Source organism: Arvicola amphibius, chromosome 7 (genome assembly GCF_903992535.2).
Source record: "Arvicola amphibius chromosome 7, mArvAmp1.2, whole genome shotgun sequence".
Taxonomy (NCBI): Eukaryota; Metazoa; Chordata; class Mammalia; order Rodentia; family Cricetidae; genus Arvicola; species Arvicola amphibius.
Genome location: NC_052053.1, coordinates 84,591,566 through 84,613,589, shown reverse-complemented (window position 1 = coordinate 84,613,589; position 22,024 = coordinate 84,591,566). Strand labels below are relative to the sequence as shown.

General features: G+C 38.2%; 1 protein-coding gene across 2 annotated transcripts in view; it reads left to right on the top strand.

Moving 5' to 3' along the window:
- Positions 1-22,024, top strand: part of Flrt2 (fibronectin leucine rich transmembrane protein 2) — a 94,870-nt gene that overhangs the window by 65,943 nt on the left and 6,903 nt on the right. The gene's annotated exons all lie outside the window — the stretch shown is intronic.

Below are 22,024 nucleotides of genomic sequence, written 5' to 3'. Positions count from 1 at the left end.
TGCTCATGTTATAGTTTTTCCAGGAGCTGATTTCGGCTTCAGAATCAAGTTTCTGCAAGAAATTCAAATAAGCATTGAGTTGGTAGACACATGCAATTTACTTACAATGAGAATGAAGACAGGACCAAAATATGTGCCTTTCTCTGATTGAGGACATGATATGACCTGTGTGGGAGGAGGATTCTGACACCATGCTGTACTCAGAGGTACATGAGTCTGGCTGGCTGCCTCAAACCTTTGCCCAGGTGTATCTTACTCAACAACAAGATCAGCTTCCTTGGAAATGCTCTGGGTTTTTTTTTTTTTTTCACCCAAAAATAGACTAAAAGTAACTCATAAAGACTGTAGGCAGTCTTTGGGATGTCATGTCTGGTGTGGTGGTTAATATTGATTTTCAGTATGACAGTCTGGAGAATCACCTAGGATACACATCTGGGCGTGCCTGTGAGGAATTATCTAGATTAGATTGACTGATGCCTAGAACATTGGTGACACCAGTCAATGAGCCTGGGTCCTGGATGGAATAAAATGAGATAGTGAACTGAGAGAGATAGGACTCTTATCTCTGTGGGTCCTGACTACAGATGCAATTAGACCAGCTTTGACAAGCTCCTGCTGCTGTGGTTTCTCAGATTGTACTTTTGATTGGGGAGTGAAAAATTCCTTCTTTAAGTTGCTTATGTGTGTGTGTGCGTGCGCGCATGTGCGCGCGTGTTTTATCACCGTAACAGGTCTAGTAATGAATGCTACTAATGGAGGACAGATATATGACTGTGAAAGATGTCTGAGGAAAGAAAAGGGAGATGCAACCAGGCAGCTAAGTCAAGATGGGTCCACAAAGCAGTAACAGAAGAAATTTTACAGACACGGTTCAAGTTAAGTCCTGGGCTAAAAGCTTGTCAAAAGAAGCAGAAAGTTGGAAATTATAGAATATGGTTACTAGCAGAGCACAAGGATTTTGCTCGGGTTCTGATTGCTTTCCAAGTTTGCTCTTAGCGAAGGGAGACAAGGAGAAATATGGGTCGTGATTCTGAGAGCTAAGAAACCTTGCACGTGTATAGTGTAGAATGCATATGCACGTGTGTCTTTGCCTGTAGGTGTGTGTGAACTGGCAGAGATTCCCACAGACATCTTTGACCCAGGTCCCTTATGTTAAACATCCCTGGTGTGGTTTAACTTGACCAAAACTGTGTAAAATTATCCCCACACACCCTGTTACTACACATCTTAAACTTCTTTAACCTATGTTTATTTGTAGAAAACACATGGGAAATATCTTCCTAAACTCTGCAAGAAGCAGAGCCTTTGGGATTGTCTCTGTCTTGCTCATTTGAAGTTGATTCACATTTCACATATACAATTATGTTTTAAAAACCTTTGAATCTCAGACATCACATTGATTTTTTCCTACAATCCTGTTAAGAGCTAAAGTTTTCTTAGCAGTTCTATGAATGTTCCTAGTAATTAGCTCACATTAAATGAGTGTTATAAATTGTTATTATGAACCTGGTTTTGGGAGTCTCGTATGCATAAAACCAAGTGCTGATTTTTCAAATAAATTCCATCATGTTGAATGACTTTTAATTTTCTTTTGTCTTAAAAGCCCCATAAATGCATGAGTAATCAGGACTTCCAGGAATATTTCTGAAGATTCTTAAGAAAATGTAATAATAAAAAATGCTCAACAAGATGCCTGATGTGGGGAATGTTCTCAGAAGTTGATGTGAACACATTTCAAGGATGTCTTAATATTTATTTATTTATGTGTATGTATTTGGACATGACCCTAAGAAATTATGGATTTCTTTCAATGGCAAAAAATAAAGAGCCTTTTGAAGTCTATGAAAAGAGCTCAGAAATTAATACTCTGCTTTTATCCAAGTTCTAAATGCAGGCCATGTTCAAAGGGTATCTACCAATAGGATTAATATTAAAATTTTCTTTGAAGTCCTAATACAGAAGAGCCTAGAAGTAAAATCTATAGTTATTCCTATAAGGGAATATATAAGAATCACTTACAGTAGGAAATCTCAGCTATTTTTAGTCAATTATGTTTTCTTGACTTTACCTATGAATTTACATGTTTTCCTGGTTTCATGAAAATTTGAGATCGTCATTTGATTGGCGTGTGATGATTTTGTTCTTTGGTATGCCTTTAGGGTGTCTGTACAAATCCCTGGGGAGGGGAAGGTCAATACCTCTGAGGATTCTGCAGTTGGCATTAGACTTATGTTCAGTCATATTAGGAAAGACCTGTGACTACATGTCTCAGGAAATTAACATTTTTTCCATCGTCAGGAAGAGTCTTTTTAAAAATGTTGCTGCCCCTAAGACAAACAGCATCTCGCTGTACAAGGCAGGGAGCTGCCTCTCACCCAGGGTGCAGGAAGCAGGCACGTCTGAACTGCTGTCTCTGTTTTCACTGGTTATTACTTCTTGCAGATCTGGAGCCGGATGCAGAAACTGTACTTGCAGGTTTGGGTGGAGTCAGAAAGATAACTGACTACTCTTATCTCCACACACACACATACACAAAAATTAAAATGAATCATATAAATCTAACACAGCTAAACACACACATTCTATGTGTGTTTGTCCTTTCTTTTGTTTCTTTTTTTTTTAATTTTTGAAGCTGAAGCATATTTTTCAACGATTTGTCATCTTTGCTTTTTGGAATTGTCGATGAAGCCAGAATTAGACAGTAGCATAAGATAAACTGATTTTGAAGTAGTGTGTTTGTGTGTGTCAAAGGCATGCATGTATACATTATAGATGTGGGTTTGTATGATTATATGTGTCTAGACCTGACTGATCCTAGGGGTCTTCCTCAACCAGTCTCCACTTTGGTTTTTGAGATAAGGTCACCCACTGAACTAGCTGATGGATGAAGACAGAATGGCCCATGAGAGAACTCTGGGGTCTACCTGTCTCTGTTGCCCAGTACCTAGCATTATGGGCACTGCTGCAGTGCCCAGCTTTTTATATGAGTCCTGGAAATCAGAACTCAGGTACTTTTGCTTGTTACAGCAAGTACTAGTTCTACTACCTGATTTCTTCAGCCTGGGAAGTAATTTTTAATGTGAAAATGTTAGGGGAAAGGATATTTTCTAGATTTGTTCAATGAGCAGATAAAAGAACTTCAAGTTTAGAAATTTTTGTACAATTACCCATCATCTTTCCTGAGAATTGATTATGTTTTTGGACTTTTTTTTCCCATTTTAGTTCTTTCTGCCTGTCATCATGATCCCTAGGAGAATTTGGGTGTTTCCTCGAAATTGCACGGATCCAAACGTGCTAGTTGTACCTTATTATATGATGTGTTGACTTTCAGTTGATTTTAAGCACACTTTAAATGGTAATGAGAATGTTGAGTAGGGATACAGCATATGGCTTTAATGATTTGTTTCTCAGAATGCAAGCAAACATTTAAAAATGATAGTCTTTCCTGATAGCGAAAATCAAGGTGAAGTCAGGATGTTTTAATGGCAGAAGTGATTTTCTCCTTCCTTATTTTTAGAAATGGCTCATTCTGCTGTTATGAAAATATAATTAGGAAAACCAGAACTAGCTATCCAAGCTGACGTCAAATCAGATATGACATAAAACGCCACTATAATAACATGACTACCTCAGGGTTTTTGAAATCAAAAATCATCAAATAAAATTTAATATGCAAATGTAAATTAAAATGTAAGAAGGAAACTTTATTATAAGGATATTATACATATTGTTCAATACATTCTTCTCCCAATCTAGAGAAATTTGTGGTTGTGTTAAAATAAGATTGTAAGGATGGAATTTGTCAGAACGAGAGGCTTCTTGGTCATAGCTACTATCTTGCTTGACAAATGATTTTAGTATACATCACAAGCGCTATAGGACAAGCAAAGTCACTAAATCAGATACCCAAGAATTATGTACCATCATCCGATGGCCTGACTATTTTCCAGGACATTAGACCATGAATGAGAGAAAGCTCAGGAACAGTATAGCTAGCCATAATCCATATGTACTGTAATGCAATATGAGTTCCTTCAGCTTGCTTGGGGCAGCTAAATTCTGCCTGTCTTGATGCCAAGTTCTATGAAGATAAAGTTTAGTTTTGAAATGTTCTATAAATTTTGGAATTCTAGAACAATTTCCTCTTTCTTAAGTCTCAAGGCACCAGAACTCACACACCAGACCTGAATTTATCTGAAATGCAGTCATTTGGAGTTGTTTGGCTGAATTATGGAGAGAGATATTATGCATAAATGTCACTAGAACTTTAATTTCTTTATTTGTTTTCTAAATTCTGTTGGTGGTAATCTCAGTAAGATAGCAAAAGTCTCTAAGTTAATTTAAAAAAATTCTCTTTTCTCATTTGAAAGGTTAATTCAAGAAATATCAGCGTGCAGCTGTCTTTATATTTAATGGGTTAGAACAAACAAAAGAATCTCAATCTGCTCATCGAGCTGTTATGCATTTCTTTTCAGTGATTTCTACTCTTGCAAATAAATATAGATACTGAGTTTTATTTAGTAATATTTGGCTTAAAATTATACAATATTAGATGTTATAGCTGAGTGGAACTGGAGAGAAGTTAGATATTGTTCATACTGATTTTATACCAGCAACATTTCTATACTTACAGTTACAATATATATGTTCATTTTTGTTTGACCCATTGTCAACCTGTCTCTGATGCCTTGTGTACATTTAGCATTATTTTAATTAAGGTGCTCCACTCAAAAGTGTTAAGATGGTCACTCCATAGAGACATAACCTATGTATTATTATAAAAATAATAGTTGTCTTTTATTGAACACTTACTCCATTTAGGCTATTTACTCAGTAAAAACTTTGTTCATTTAATCTCTAAGACTATGCTGCAAGGAAATGTTGCATTACAGATGTTAAATGACTTGTTAAATATTTGCTCTCAGCTCATTAATGGCAGAGCAGTGTTTGGATCTACAATCTGACTGACTATGTTCAATCATCCTGGTATTAAGTAGGCTTCTTAGCTGAGTAAACAGATTACTCTGGAATCTTAAAACTCTCTTAGATTTTCAAGTTAAGTCTTGGGCACAATTCATAAGGAATCCCAGAATCTCAAAAGATGTGCAAGGAATTGCCTTTTTTGTCATCTTCATAAATGCTTCATGATCAGTGAATTCACCATAATCTCTGGCTTCTGCTGGTGACATTCAGATGCTCTGAGACATTCTCTAGGTCCTAGGGCTTCTTATCAGTCGGACTTGATGGTATACTGAGCCGTCCATCCATCAATGAACTCTGGATCTCAAATTGAATGAGACCTTACTTATTATGAAGACTCCTTCCTGATGCAGTTTCAAAATACACAATTCCAAACAACTAAGATATTTAGTTAATGACAGATTCAAAATAAAGTTTTAAAGCCTAGAACCCAGGGTCTCCTCTTTCTATTATACATGCTGTATAATTGACTTAACCATGTCCAATCTTTTCAGTGCACCTATGCCTTGGGCTGGAATAAGAGGGATACAGTTATTCTTTATATTAAGGTGGCAGTTGGAATTCAGGTGACCTTTTTGAATTAAGAGACTAAACATTTTGCCCAGATTCAGAAACAGTCTTTTTTGTTGCTACCCATGGGTATGTTCCTTAAACAAGTTTCAAGAAATGTTTTATTAGGGCTGGGGAAATGGCTCTGAGACTAAAAGTACTTTCTTACCAACCATGAGGAATGGAGCTGAAAAGCTCCAGCATTTTGCTCAAAAGCTGGACATGACCATATGCATAACCCTAGTACTGAAGGAAGCAGAGACACGGCTTCTTGAATATCAGCCTATTTCCCCCAAAACATAAATCTAAGGTTCCAGATACAATGAGACTTGTCTTAAAAGAATATAAGCTATACAAATGCACTTACACACACACACACACACACACACACACACACACACACACAGTACTTAGCAAAGATAGTGGGGTGGGTAGTGACCAAAAGTAAAACATATTGGTATTCTCAACTGACAAAGTAATTCCAGGAGTTAGGTATTGTTATTACCTTATATTGAGAGAGAAAAAAAACATTGTAAACTTCAGTTTCTTCTCAGTAGCACACACCTATTAAAAATGTTTAGGAATAGAATACTACTCCCTTTACCTTAAAACATGTTTGTTTGCTCTTGTAACATATTAGACTGGATGAATAGATATTAAGTTGATCTAATAGTTTTCTCTGTGTGTTTGTGTATGTTTTTGCGTGTGTGTGTCTTCTTTCCTTTGTGTGTGTGTGTGTCTTCTTTTCCTTTGATGGTGGTGCATTCAGGGGTTGGGAAGTAGACAGATGCAAAAAAAATTGAAAGATAGAAGAAGCTTATAGGTAGGTAAGGACAGGGAAAGGAGAGATGATCATGAGTAGGAGTCCATGAAAACACAGACTTAATTAGACCATGAGACTCTGCATATCCATAGCTAATTCAGTTGATCTGAGCTAAACTATGTGTAACTACAAAATAAGAAGTAAAGGCATTACAATTTACGTGAAAACAAAGGCAAGATCAGGTGGGAAGTTGGTAAGTTTCTAGTGCTAGAAAGAGATTTGGAACAGTGGAAACCTGACCACCTTTATCCTTGAGATTGACTTAGCCTGAGGCCCCCTCTTTGGCTTATTCTTCATGTTGCAGTGTCTTGTCTGGTGTAAATTCTTAGTGGATGTGTTTTAGGTGACAATTTTAGCCTTTTGTCAAGATAGAATGGCTCATATTCTTCACATTTTATATTCTGAAGGTGTTGTTGAGGCTTGAATACAAAGGCACAAATGGCAGCAGGATCCTAGTATAGACAGGGAGGTGAGAAAGGATGGTGTATGAGGGACACAGTTAAGTTCATAAAGAAAGGAACTAAGCATAATACGTTTGGGTTGATAGGGGATACATGACAGTGCTGAAGGAGTTATAGAATGCACAATGTGCAAGTAACATCCAGGGGAAGCACTTTGTGAAAGAAACCTGTAACAGAATCTGTCATCTGAGGGGCAGTGAAGAGCTTTCCATACCATCAGGACCAAATGAACTTGCTGTAGCTCAACTCAGGAGGAAGATATTTCACTGTTGCCAGACAAAGTCACTTTAACGTCACATTCAATTTTAAATGAGGGCAGAACTTCATAAAAGGGTTCTGAAATATAGTCAGACTTGTATGCATAAAATTATACCCATTATCACTCATCAGCTGTGAAACCTGGCATTCTCTCATTAATAGGATCCATCATGGTTCAGTTGTGGTTAATGGCAAGGTACCAGAGATGAGTGGCCCAAAAACTAAACCTTGAAGATCCTGCCAACCCAAAAGAAAGAACAGAATACAATGGCTTGACTCAAAGCTCTAGTGCCTATTGCCTAGAACAGACTAAGCAAATCCTTGGCAAGGTTCTGATTTGTCATTTATAAAGGAAGATCTGTGATGATACTGCTTTCAAGATACTGAGATATATTCAATGAGGTATATCAGAATATTGTTTAATGGATGAGTTGAATACAAATATTAGATCTTTACTAATCATCATCATTATTGTTAAACTTCCGAGGTTGGGATGACTATGGAGAGTACTTCCCTGTACCAGACAAGAATACTCATGAATGAGAAAGTTTTCCTTTAATACCACAGAAGACACTTAACACTAAGCAAGTGATCTTTGGAGACTGGGGGATGGGTTCCTTGTCTCAAGCAACAATACTTCTTAGTCATTATAGATCAATCCTTTTGAACCATGTATAAATATGAACAAAATGTATCATTAAATATTCATCGATAGTATATAGTCATATTCTATCTCTTCAGATATATGGTTGTTATAAATAAACACTGTAAATGAAGATAAGTATGCATGAATTTTTCTCAGATATGTATATTTGATGATTTTCTGTGTTTTTTGCCTGATCAAGGTGTTTCTCAAATATTGGTCCAGTTTCTCAGAGTCACAGTGTTGCTAATATAACCTTGGGACAATCCTTTTGCTGTAATTAGATTTCTCTTTGTGGAAGGGGTTTTACTGTATCGCTGGCTCCACCTCCTGCCCTAATTTTTCTTTTTGTCATTTGAAATGGAAGATGGCACTTCGGATCTCATAGAAGCACCCTGTAGCTTAAAGAACAAATCGGAGAAATCAGGACTGATTACATTCTCTGTTCCCTTTGTCTGCATCAGAGTTCATCCAAGACTTTGATGTCTTCAAAGTGAGAGTCATAGAATGATGTCCTACACTCGGGGCAGAGAAGTATAATTTGACCAACATTCTGATTATTTTCGATGAATGAATTGGAAAGAGAGCAATTATACTTTAGCAAGTGAACTCTCACATTAGTGGCTTTTGTCACATCAACGGTATGGCAACTTACTGGGAAAAAGTTGTTTATAATGCCCGAGATAAATGATGATTCTTTTCGGGCATGGGATTCTGTGTGGGGATCTTTTATTGCTGTGGAGAATGAGACTAATAATCAATTGGAAGATACAAGGCAGAACAATCTGCCCTAATTCTGGATGAATGATGTTCTTGGGTTGTGTTTTGGGGGAGAGGACGCCTGAAGATAGTTTTCTTACAGCTCACTGGAATATAGAAATAGGCAAACATATATTATCTCTCATGCAACTTTCTCTCCAGTTTTTCAGGTTTCCCAAATCAAATAGCCTCTCTTTCTTATGAGCGGGGCACAACGTTGTTGAGGCCTCTTGTTTTGATGTTCTGCCAAGAGTCATCTATTAGTTCATCCCTGTTTTTCTCTCTGGTAAATAATGCAGGTGGAACATTGGAGTGTTTTGTTTTCTGAGTTCCTGGAAGCTGGTTGGTATGCACTGTCCACTTACAAGCTCTCTTATGAACTAATACAGATATTCTTCTGGAGTCAATGGAAGAGGAGAGGAGAGGGAGGTTCCTTTGTGCTGTAAGGAAAAGGCAAGTTGAAGTCCTGGGCATTGTTTTGTATAGTGGCAGGGTAGACTGTGTATGTGTGCTTTCTAGAACACTAGGATTTGCCGGGTAACTGATAATCACATCAGAAGGCTGCTAAATTATTGCTCACTGTCAATAGAAGCTTTCTTATGATGATGTGAAAAGAACAGATAAGATACTTTGGAATATTGTAGAAATAGTACAGATTTCTAAGTAACAAAATATCTTTTCTTGTGTTGTAATTTGGGGATATTTTGATTGTATTAAGCTATATGTCTTTCAATGTTTATTTCTATTGCTTTTTATAGTATTTTGATGAGATAAATAATCTCAAGAAGCCATTTTACTTGTGTAATAGGTTTAAGAATTGTTGTTGTGGAATGTTGTGTAGTTGGTTATATGGAGGCGCTGGAAGACTGTCACACATTTCAAAGATGGCAAACGGATGGCTCCACTTCTGTGAGGGCGCCCTGAGCAGTGGCAATGAAAGCAGAGCGACACATTTACATTCCTATAATAGTCAGAACTCAAAGTCGAACTTCCGACTTTTCTCCAGAGCTTGAATTACTTTTAATATTTTTCCTGTGTTTTCTAAATGTTTGAATCATCTCTGTTGCGCTGATTCTGTTTACCAACTGAGACTACATTTTCCAAGGACTTTAAAAAATATTTCAAAAATATTATATTTGACGTCTTTTGGCTTCTAACTATACCTAGCCCGCATCATGGACGTTATCATTCCTGGTAGGTCACACTTTAAGGACAGATGATTACTATCTATCCCATGTCTTTGACAATACAATTTTTGGTAGGTCGTACCAAGGATGAATTTTTACTGTGGGTTGCATTTATTTTTGCCAATTGATACGAGTGGAGAAATTGAGAGATTGTTTGAAAATTCCCACATAAAAGTTATAAAAGGAAGCTTATGGATGTTTTCAACAATATATTTTATTATTGTTTTAATTAGACTAATTATAGAGTCAATAAATAGGTACAGATAAATGGAATTTCTCTAAATAGCTGCAATTTGGAGCTATTTTCAAAAAGGACTTACTGCAGAGTGAGGGTCTGGACTGGCCTTCCCTTCCTGGGTGTGTGTTAAGATCTGAGATGCAGACTTTAGGGAACAAAAGGGGACACTGGGCTGTACTTTCCAGAGGTGCTTGGTCCTCAGTCCTGTTACCAAGACAGGACTCTTCTGTGCAGAGTACAGGGTTCTCCCGGGTTGCACAGTAAGTGCCCCTAGCTAATCCTAGCCCTTTGGGGGAATGACTGCAGTGAATCTGGTTGCTAATGAAGATGGGCCTGGAAATCAGCATTGCCCTCTTCTCCCTTAACATCACTATCTCACATCTTTCTGTTTGACTCCATTAAAACTCGTGTCCTTCCAACACTTGCTCTGGTCTAAAGGCACCAGGAGTTTAGGTTGCGCTCAGATTTACGTTTCTTACAGTAACTCACAGATGGACATTTTGAGGTTAATTTCTTTTGCGCTCTCTCTCTCTCTCTCTCTCTCTCTCTCTCTCTCTCTCTCTCTCTCTCTCTCTCTCTCTCTCTCTCATATGCTTGGGGTGTTTTGCCTCAGTAAGCTGATATTTAAGGCTCACTGTAGCATTCTGTGCATTTGAACATTGCCACTGTAATAAAGTTACCCAATATTAGACAAAATTGGTAGCTACTTTATTAAAATGAAGCAAACATTAAATGCCAGCATAGAGGTAAACCATACGTAGTTTGACATGAACTCACCAGGTGGTGGAGCCCAGGTTTCAGTCTTTTCGCAGAGCTACTGACTAAGGCAGCTTTGCTTTCTCCACTCGGGGTCATCTCTCCTTTCTCATTTTCTCTCTTCCACTGAAATGAGACTTTTAAGATTCTTTCCACCTTGTCTCCCTTCAACCTCAATTCACCAGTACTTTTAACCGTGTATCATCAATGGTTTTGAAAATATTGCTGTTGTTTATTATTACATTTCTTCCTATTATTTTGTTTTTAAGTTTCATGCAAATTCCATTCTATGTTCACCACATTTCTCCCTGTTCTCCCAACCCTCCCTTTTGCCACCCCCGCCTCACCCTTCAAATCAACAACAAAAGATTGGGACAAGAAAATGTGGGAAGTTTTCTTTGGTATTGTTTTTGTTTTGTTTTTTTATTTATTTTTTTTAGCTAATAGCTACATTATAACTCATGAGTACCTCTTTTGTGTATCCATATATTATTGCATTTCAATTATATAATTACAGTGAACAATAAAAGAAGTATTGATGATGGTACATAGTCTTGCACTCTTGTGCTCAGCTGTTGAGAGTAGCCATAGATGGCCTGGATACTTGCAATCCTAGCACCAAGGAGGCTGAAGCAGGAGGATTGATGCTTAAGATCAGCCTGCTCTGCATAATGAGTTTCACTAGTTCAAAACCAACATATAAACAGAGTACAGTGCAGTATTGGCAGGGAAATTTCCAAAGCATGTATCCTAGCAGGGAGCTCTGTTATATAACCTTAGAAAAGTGACTTCAGTATTACATCACAGAAACGATAACATAGTAATGCTATTTCACAGCCTGGCCTGGAAGCTGAAATCAGTTGACAGATCTCACAGTCATGTGTTAGACTACTCTTCACTTGATGCTGGCTTCTCTCTAATGTTAATTACTTCCATGATTAGTTGTCTGCGACCTTGTCATTCAGATTTTTTCATTACTGTTATCTCAAAAGGTGGCTCACATTTTTTTTCTGTTTACTTCATGTGGTTGGAGGAATACAAACACTACAACCTGGCTACGTGATTTTTCTCCTTTTAGCGAGAACCAATTTTTCTCCTCTGGTGCTTACTGGATTCATTAAGGACATAAAGGTCTGATTCCAGTATTGTGCTTTCTACAGATCAAGCATTAGGGAGCCAAATTAGCATGGGAATGATGTGAATTGGGGGCTGATCAAATGTCAGCTTGAAAGTCCTGCTCCCTTCTTTCTGGCATATTTCGCTCCTGAGATAGGCATTTAGTTTTGAAAGCTACTGGTGCAGAGGGTGAGTAAAATATCCAAGTACATCAGCGATTTCCATAGTCTGAGAATGCAATTAGAGTTAGGTGATATCACTTATCTTAATGAACACTTAGCAGCAGTTTTCATTTTTGTTAATGGATCATCATTGAAGATATGAAGTCATAACTCATTGTGCTGGGCAGGAGGAGCTGGGTGGATTCTTAGAACTGCTAAGACCACAGCACCTTGGAAATGATAGTTTTCAGCTCCTAGAATAGGAAGTACTCTGGGGGATGCCTGGCAGCCAAAATTAGTTTCAAAACGGGCATCATATAGAAGAAGCTGTCCTCTAGTTGAACATATGTATCAGACCTACTATGGGAGTTAGATCAAGTGGGTTGTTTCTGTTTATGGCAGGGCAGGGGGTTGAAGAACGGGATGGCCTTTCACATGTTAGAACTCTGCCGTTGAGCTCCATCCCTGGCTCAAACTGGCTGTTTCTTAAGCATCCCCTCTGATGGTGATGTTTATGTACATGTTGCTGTATTGTGAAAGTAAGTGTGGCTCTCTGCATTAGCTACCCTGCCTTGATAGAGCACCACCTATTATGTACCTAGGGCACTGAGAGATTATTTTCTCTCATTCTGTTGACTAAAATTTCAGAGTAAAACTACGGACAGAGTTGGATTCTTATGAGGCATCATTTCTTTGATTTTATGAGACCACATTTTTCCTGTGTTCCTTGACATGATCTATCTTCAGTATGACTATATGTCCTAGTCTCCTGTTTTTTAATAAGACACAGAGATGTTAGCCTCCATTTCTAAATATAGCCTTTTACTAAAATATAGGAAATTAAGACTTCAACAAATGAATTTGCATGCATGAGTGGATAATGGGTTTTTATTTAATTTTAGTATGCATTAGGAGTTAGAAATTCTAACAGTTAACTAAGATGCCTCTTTCTAAAGATTTTGCTTTGCTCACCCTGCCAATATGCTTCAGAAATAAATTCCTCAGTGATGTTTCTATTTATTCAGTAACCGAGCACAATTTCTCTTCATTTAAGAAGGTAAAGAGCCATCACATCTTGTAAGGAGATTTTGCCATCAGAAAGCCTTTCTGAGACATTTGCAAAGCTCTCATGAATGATGCATAGAGAAGTATGCCATAGGTGTAATTATTAAAAATGTTATGAACCTTGTTAGCCACTTTACTTTGATGTGTATGTGGTTTATGTACTGTGGCTGACCTGTATCTTACAATGTCCTGGAAGGGGAAATAATTTATGCTTTAGCATTCTCAAAATCTAGCAAATTCTGCTTGGAAAGCTGGAAATGCAAGGAGGACTGGGCTTTTATTCTTCCAGCTGGCTTTGCATGCACTCCAGGGCCAGCTGAGCCGGCTCCTCCTTCCTCCTACAATGTATATACAAGCCTAGGGACATAACCTGAGTTACCCAGGCCCAGAAAGGATTCACACAGGATGTTATGGAATCTGTGTACCTAGGATGTTATCTTGGTAGGGCATAGACTTTATCAAGGTATGTCACTGTGACTTTATGCATCCCAGGCTCTGAAAATCGGGGCACCACTTGCCTAAGGGTGGTGATCTGCGAAGTTGGAACTTCTTCTGGAACTGTTACTAGTTTTGAAATTACTTCTATACTTTGATTTTTTTTGAAAAAAATGGTCAAGAAGGTACAGAGGGAAAAAGAAAACTGAACAATCAACATGAGTAAGTCAGAAACATCAGCTTTAAGCAAAGACCTAGACCTAGGAATTTGACTCAGCAAGTATAAGCACTGGCTTCACAAATATGGAGTTTGGATCATTAGAATATATATAAATAACTGGGCATAGTGCCATATGCCTATAAGCTCAGTGACAGCAAGATGGGAGGTAGAGACAGAATAATGTGCCATATTCACTGGCCAGCAATTCTAGCCTACTTGGCAAAATTCCAGCTGAGTGAGACATCCTGTCTCAAACAAAAATGTGGAAGGCACCTGAGATGATACCCAAGGTTGTCTTCCAACTTTCACATGTGTGTTCCATTCACACACGACTCTACCCATAGCCATAATCAAAGGACACCCGTGTCTCTAGACACACATGGAATCACACACTCTCAAATTTCTGCAACACCCCACTTGATTCTTGATTGAAACTGCCTGCCGTTAATGTGCACTTGTAGAGAAAGTAGCATTCTAGTCCAAATTAATTGCTTTATATTAACCCATTTTTTGAATGTTGAGGACCAGGAGTAGAAGAGTATTGGAGGGAGCATTGTCGTCTAACTTGATTGGATAGTAATGAGTCAGTGTGGATACCAGGGAGCTGGCATGAACAGTGCTTAAGAAAGTGAAGAAAGTCCACTGGGAAATGACAGCACTAGGTCATAAGTCCTTCTCCTGCTGCGTGTCTCTTTCTCCTTGACTTGCGCTCTGTCATCATTTTTGAGTCAAGATTTGCTTGTGGATGTCATTCTCATCAAGTTCCCAGTGGAGCTCCATTCTGTAAAAGGCCATTTGTGGTGGCCACATCTCCACTCATTTTTCCAAAGCTCTCTATCAAACAGCTCCCGGAGGTGGAAGAAAGGAAGTGAAATTGAATGTATCAGCAGAAGCAGTTCCATCACATGAGGGGCTTAGTGCTAGGGCTTGAGTTGATTTTGCTGTTTAAAGCCAAGCAGGTCCAGCAGGCTGAAAATTTGGTTTCTGATGTTTAGGCGATCGGGAAAGATTGATATTTCCTGTGCTTTACATGAGCAACAAGAGATGCAGAATGGTGAAGTCATGTTCCCAAGGTAACTTACTAAACGATCTTTATTTTGTGGACTTATTCCAATACCCTTCAGAACCAGGGCCTGTGTTTCAGCCAGTCTAAAGGAGGCCTGGGCAGTCCACTCTCATGTACACATTTAATGATGCCCTCATACCCGTCTGTTTCAAATCTACTTTATCACTCTCACTTCCCACTGCGCTCTTACATTTTGTTTTACTTTATATTCAGCAGTGTAGACGGCTGGTGTTCTGCCCAAGAATTAACTGATTAAAACAAAGATTGAAAGATGAATCTTAACTATCTTTTCTATTAATTAAGTGTGTGTGCGTGCATGCATGCGTCTGTGTGTTTGTGTGTGTGTGTGTGTGTGTGTGTATGTGTGTGTAATTTGGGTACCTTTGGCCGATTTTACCTCTGTGATGGTAATATTGTTCACATAGGCCTGAGGACGTGTACTGAATCCAAATGCAGCCTGAGTTTTAGGCAGAGAAATAAGGATATACCTTCTTTATTTTGTGGGAGGATATATGGTCTCTTCTCTTTTACTTCTGTGGGAAGATATATAGGGTCTCTTATCTCTTACTTCCCTCCTCTCCTCTCTCCTCCTTCCCCCTTTTCCTAGAATTAAATAGCTTAAGTCAATTGACAGTATATATGAGTGCAGAGTGAATAATCTTTTTACATTTGGGATAAAGTACAAGAGCAGGGTTCTGACTGTGTATAACCTGGACAAGGACCTGCTTGTATGTTTACATATCTATGTGATTTCTTAAACAATCACCAAAATCTGTCTGTTCCATTTTCTTTCTCATCCCCATACATGGAGGCTTCTATAATCTGCTGTTTTTAAAATGTATTTTCCTTTTAATATTTTATTCTGTGTGTTGTACAACCACCCTGGATATGATACTGTTTATACTTATCTACAGTTTTATTTTAAGCATGAGAATGGCTTGATCCTAACCTGTATCCCATCATGTTCGAGGGGTAGAATGTCCTTGAGAGATTCAGAAAGGGTTGAGCATTTTTCCCCTTTTCATTTCACAAATCCAGAAACATCCTCCAGAATGTAGCCTTGACACCTCAGTGTGACCAATTTCTTGAGGGATGAGAATGTGCATTGTAAAGCCTACTTATTCAGAACAAAATCTTACACCATTTCCATTCAGAAGCATGCCTAGGATTCCAAAATGGACTTATGTGATGAATTTTTCATTTTTTAAACTCAAAACCAGATAACTCACCTGGAACAACACAGTATGTAATTTCATTTCATTTGCATAATCAGTATTGCATAACCCACTGAAATCTGCATTCTCCTTGTGAAGGAGACACAAGATTTTCTGTTCTGATATGTATGTTATGTGTGGTAAAATATTTTGGTGAAGAAGTAGGCCATGTTTATATTTTTGGATTCAGTTTATTTTTTCCCATTGGCTTTTTTCTAGGTCTTGATGATACTGGCCTATTTTTTTTAATTGATACTGACTGTGTAGAAGGATAAAATGCTATGTGATTAAAGGTCACTTGAACCGTCCCAATGAATTTCTGTAAATATTTAGAAGATATTTATATTATGTGATCAGAGAGACGTGTTCTATAGTACACTAGAAAAAGTTTCTTGATTCTAGCTCCTGGTTCATCTCATAGAACTGAAGCATGCTTCTTACAGAACCTACTTTTCAATAAAATTTCACTCTGACCCTAAGTATAGGTTAATAAGACATAGAATTTAGCAAATACAGTGCTACGGGAATTTGCAATTCTTTTCCAGATGCATGCTCTATAACTCTCTCTTAGGTCACCTAGTCTCTTAATGTTCCAGACTATTCATCCATCTCTCTATCACTCCATAGTTCAGCATAGGTTGGGGTAGCTAAAATTTTAAAAGCCATTTTAAAATATTATCTGTATTATCTATATTATCTATATTATAGAATCTCAGATTGAAGACCTGAAAGAGGTTTACAGATTGCCTCTTCAAACAGATCAATATCTTGAGGTCTTTCTTTGATTCATTCATTTGTTTTATAAAAAATTCATAAATGCTTACAACGTGCAGGTGTACATTCTGTGGCAATAGTCCAGATCAAAAGCTTGAGAAGCTTCTGCCTTCAGGGAGACTGCATGGAGGAACAAGGCCCTGCAGCTCATGTCTGGACTCAGGTTCCAACCATGCCTCCTATTCATGGATCAGCCATTACATGTGTCCATACATTTACAGTGCTGGCGGCTGGAAAGAGGCATGTGCCTAACACCAGTGGCATTATTAATATCTGTAATCAGTGAATAGAAGAAGGAAAGTGAAGTTGTCTGGGTTTGAGAAAAGGACCTCTACCAAATGAGGAACAGATGTTCCTGGGTGCAGGAAGTATTGCTGTCTAACGGTAGGGAAGATCAGCGAAGTGCACATCGTTTTCTGTATGTTCATGTTAAGAGATGGTGGTACTCTTTCCTCCAACTTTACCTGGATTATCTAGGTGGTTTGAGGTGAATCCAGTTGCTCAAGTTAACCCTGAGAATACATAGATGTTGTTTGAGGTTATATGTCCTCTGAGCCCACCCCTTGCTCACTACACTCCCATGCTCTATCTCTCTTAAACCAATGTACTTTATGCTTAATTGCTGCTGTTCCCTGGTTATCCTTTGATATCTAATTTTTGCAATGTCCTGTAAACACAGCTGATCCAGAGTGGAACCGGACACAACCACCCTGCACTTATTCAGTAAGTGGCTGACCTGAAAACAAAACCAATTTGGATAGACCCCAAACCCACTGATCTTTCAGAATGGCAAACCAACCGCTATGTGGCTGTTGCGGGAGAAAGAAGGACATATTGTTCAGATGCCATGAAAGCAGTTCTTAATGAGAATAACTCGATAGACCATCAGTCAGTTACCCAGGAAACATCACTACAGTATGAAAGCCTAGCCACCTTAAGAAATGGACTAAAATGTTTATAGGTAAAAGCTTTACAACGATCATCCTTGATGCACCATGCACTTCTGCTTTTTGTTCTTTCTTCATTTCCTCCTGCAATTGAGTTTGCATGGCTACTATTCCACAGCTCTGACGGCGGTCATCAGGAATTGTTTTAGGGGCATCTATCAAGACAACCAACCGGTCACGCTAAGTGCTGGCTCAAACTAACTTTTAGGGAGTTTAATGTGGAAAGTGGTCCGTGTCTGGAAGCTCCTATACTGCAGGAATCACATAACAATCACTCCGAACTCCCAGTAAATGAGCCAGACACGTGGCAGTAGTGAATATGTATTCAGATTTGTTTGTTTGTTTGTTTGTCTGTCTGTTTATTTAGTGTCTGACTCTGCCATGGTAGCTGTTTAGTTCAAGTTTATGTCTACTATTCAAACTAATTGGAAACCATTTGAGAAAAACTTTTTAAACCCCTAGAGTCTATGCTTGACTAGAGTAGGTTTTATTTTTACTTTTAATGTTTTCAGATCTAGAATTACTGGAACCAGGAACTGTTCACTGCTTAGACTATCTTCTTTTTTCCCTTCATCTTTCTCTGCTCCCGGACATCCCTTCATGTACTTTTCTGCCTCAGAGTGATTTAAGATAGGGAAGAGGCTATTCTGGTCTTTTAAATTCCCTTTCTAATCCCACATCTTGGTCATCTAACAAGACATGTTCATTGTTATATCACAATACCTATAGCTTGAGCTTAGGAATAAGAGCTGTGTGCAAGATCTCTAAATATCTTTGGTGTTTCTATATTGCAAGGAAGTCATTTCCGGGCTCGCTGCCTGTATGGACAACACACCTGTAAGGGTCCAGTTTTAAACTCGGATTGCTCCACTCCAAAAATGGTCTGAGTAGAACACAATCCTAGAAAACTTTTCCTTATTCATATCTCTCGCTCTCTCTCTTCCTCCCTCTCCCCCTTATACCATTCCTCCCTCCCTCTCACAATTGTTTCTTGTATAGTAGGTTGGCTTTGAATTCACTGTGTATCCAAGGAAGACCTTGAATTTCTGATCTGGTTACTAGAATCAGAGGTGTACACCAGCATGTCAGTTTACATGGTGATGGGTATGGAACCCAGATGTTTGTGCATGTGTGTACGCACTCCCAACTGAGCTGCATCCCCAGGCCTTCTTTCTTACGGGCATCCCATCATACTCAGTGTTGTTCTGCTACAGTTCAGGTACTGTAGCTAGCTCTGGAACCATGAAGATTTTATTAGGTTTATCCTGCTGTCATTATGTGATGCAGTTGGCAGTGCTTATTGACAAATGTTATTTTCTGTTCTGTGATTTTTATAGTCGGAGTTTATTAAGTGCTCCTGGAACTCTGCCTTCTGGAATTAATTAAAAAGGCACACTTCTTAGACATAGGAATGTGCAGAAAACTTTCACGCCATCTATGTGCTTTGAGTCTTAGTTCCTGGGGAAAGGGTTAAATTAGCTTCCAGTAGCCTAGAATAACTGCTCTTGTCACTGCCATCTTTGGTAGATTGGATGGACCGGATTCTTACTGTCTCCACACAGCATTTGTACATTTTGGCTTTGGTGCTGTCAGTTTCCACTCTCAGTGCAACTCTCCATTTTTATCCAGAAAGTTCTCTATTTAGCCGTTCTTTGTAATCTGGGTTGGGCAAGGGCCATATTCCACATAGTATCCATATGAGTACAGAAAAAAAAATGAAAAAAAAAAGAAGTTTGCTCTCTTTATATTGAATTCATCTTATAAAGCTTTTATTACCAACTTTTAAACAATTGTAAATGGACTATAGAATGATTTTAAAATGTTTATTGCATTTTAAAAGGACCATAAAGGGTTGCAGAAAGTGTTCTGCAGTAGAAATTTTAGTCCTCTAAGTTGAGCTGTGTTGTATGTCTTGATTCAGATTGTAGGCGGACTGTATTCATAACAAAAGTTCCAGATGGGCTTTGAGCCCTCTTTGTTTCCAATGACTCCAATCTCTAGCGTTTTTTTGTTTGTTCCTTTTTTTTTCTGATATGTCACGGGTTGGGTTTCAAAGACCATAACATAGTGCCAGATCTCTGGGTGTTATACCCTCACAGCTCTTGAAATAGTTTTCCAACTCCCTGCTTAAATATTCTTTCCCCTCACTAAACTTCTAAGCCCCACTAGGCCATAAATCACATGGTCTCTTCTGTGTGAATCAGGGACACTAGTTACTAACTCGAAGTTGCTAATAATTCATAGGTGTTGAAAGGAAATGTAAGTACTTCCTTTTGGAGTTATTTAACCAGATTTAATTTTTTTTTACTTCGTGCTCCCTGCCTGTGTCCTGTCTATCTGTCTATCTATTTGTCTGTCTGTCTATCTATCTGTTATATGAATCTAAATATGTGCATGCCTGAAAACTGTCTAGTGAATCTGTCCCTGTCTCTGTATCTATCTGTCCTTTTGTGTCTGTCTGCCGCGTGACTTTGTGGCTATGTGTGTCTGTTCCAAATAAAGGGCTTTGCTCTGTCTTTATTGAACATCATGGAGCGCATCATGTGTGGAAGGAATAAGATACTTTACAAAATACCTTTGACGGACTTTTATAAGAGATTGACTCATTAGATGCAACTGGTCTCAAGTGACCCAGACAACAAACGACACTATAAATATCATTATTTATCAACCATTACCCATAAATGTTATATTCAATATTTGTGACAGTTATTCATTTTAGAAAATTGCTTTCAACCTCTGTATTTGTTGCTTTCAGCAAACGATACATATGCATTTTTTTTTCTGGGCAGGAGCATTGAGGAATACATGACTTCAGATAAAAGCTATGCATTAACTTAGTTTCTAAAAGCTTATTATATGGGGAATTGAAGACAAGTAAGGCTGGTTGTTACACTTTTTTCTTCAGGCTGTTGCTCACATGCCCATCTCGTCCTGAGTTTCCGTGTCCATACCAATAGCTTACGTCAGACTCATGCTGCAGAGATAACCACCGCACTTGAGTAGCAAGGTATTAGAAAACGTGAGGACCGTTAGCAAGTTAAGCTAAGTATGGCACTGATTGGAATAAAGCTTTATTGATCTTTTTTTTAACCTTCAAATTACAGAATAAATGTATACTGGTTTTGACACTTCGATAACATTTGCAGTACTCCTTTTTCAATTTCAAACTGTAAGTCTAAAGATAGCTAAGGAAATAATTTCAAGCGTAGTCTATCTACTTTGGGTACAAGTTGTTCCAGTCTCCCTATTGGTGAGAATTGAGGAGCTTGCAGTCAGCCATGTCCTGTCATGTTAGCTTATTTTGTAAGGAAATCAAATCTGGCACCTTTCAATTAACTTCTTTCACTCTCCATCTCAAGCAGATGGAACACATTGCGGAGCAAGACGGCATGAGTGCTATCCTTGGATTTCCTTGACTGCCTTTAATTGTGGCTTCTGTCTTTCCAAACCTTGCTAAAAGTCATCCTGTAAAGGCAAGAACGTTCTCTCACACTGAAAGATGATCCTCTTGAAACAAACTGTATTTCAATTTGAAGTTGACAACACTTAGGGCGATCATAATGGACTATTTCAGTTATACCTAGAGGCCTCAATAGAGGGGTTAAGTGTAAATGTGCCATGCATTGCATTGTTGCTTGGTCAGTGTCCTTGGTAGTGAGTCTATGCTATTCTACAGTAAGGAAAGGAGAGAGAGAGAGAGAGGTGGAAAAGAGAAATCTTTGACTTCATACTTGAATTATGTTGCATTATGGTATCAGAGGAAAAATATCTGTGGTATTTTTAATGATACTGGTTATAATCATGATGTACTGTTAACTAGCACAATGGTAAATAATTATTCCACTTTTGGTGTGTGTGTGTGTGTGTGTGTGTGTGTTTTCACAGCAAAAAGAGGAAGTATGTAAATACTTGTCTCAGGATTCCCTTCTTCTCTCATTACCTTTTGCCCCTGTCCTTTATAGTGCATTCTCTAGGGTTCTCCCGTAAGCACAAACAAGATTTTTGTACTAGAATTAAAAAAATTATTTTGCAGGCAATGGGAACTTAGAGATTTTCAGGTTATTTTTAGTATATTGAGAATATTATATGTCGTCTATGTTTAGGAATGCAGCACATTTGGGGAGTAAATCTGAAGAAGGATGGATGCTTTTTCAATTGGCTTAGTTCCTCCGTTGCATTTTTACAGTTGATAGATCTATAGGACTTCATGTCATATCTCTTAGAATTTCCCCATCTCCATCTTAAAATAACAGAGCTTTTAACTAATCTTCATTAAAAGACACCAAAAATCCAACAGGGTGTCAGTTGCACTTGCCTATCAGGATATGCAAACGGATGTTTAAGAAAAAGTACTGGTTGAGGTTAATAA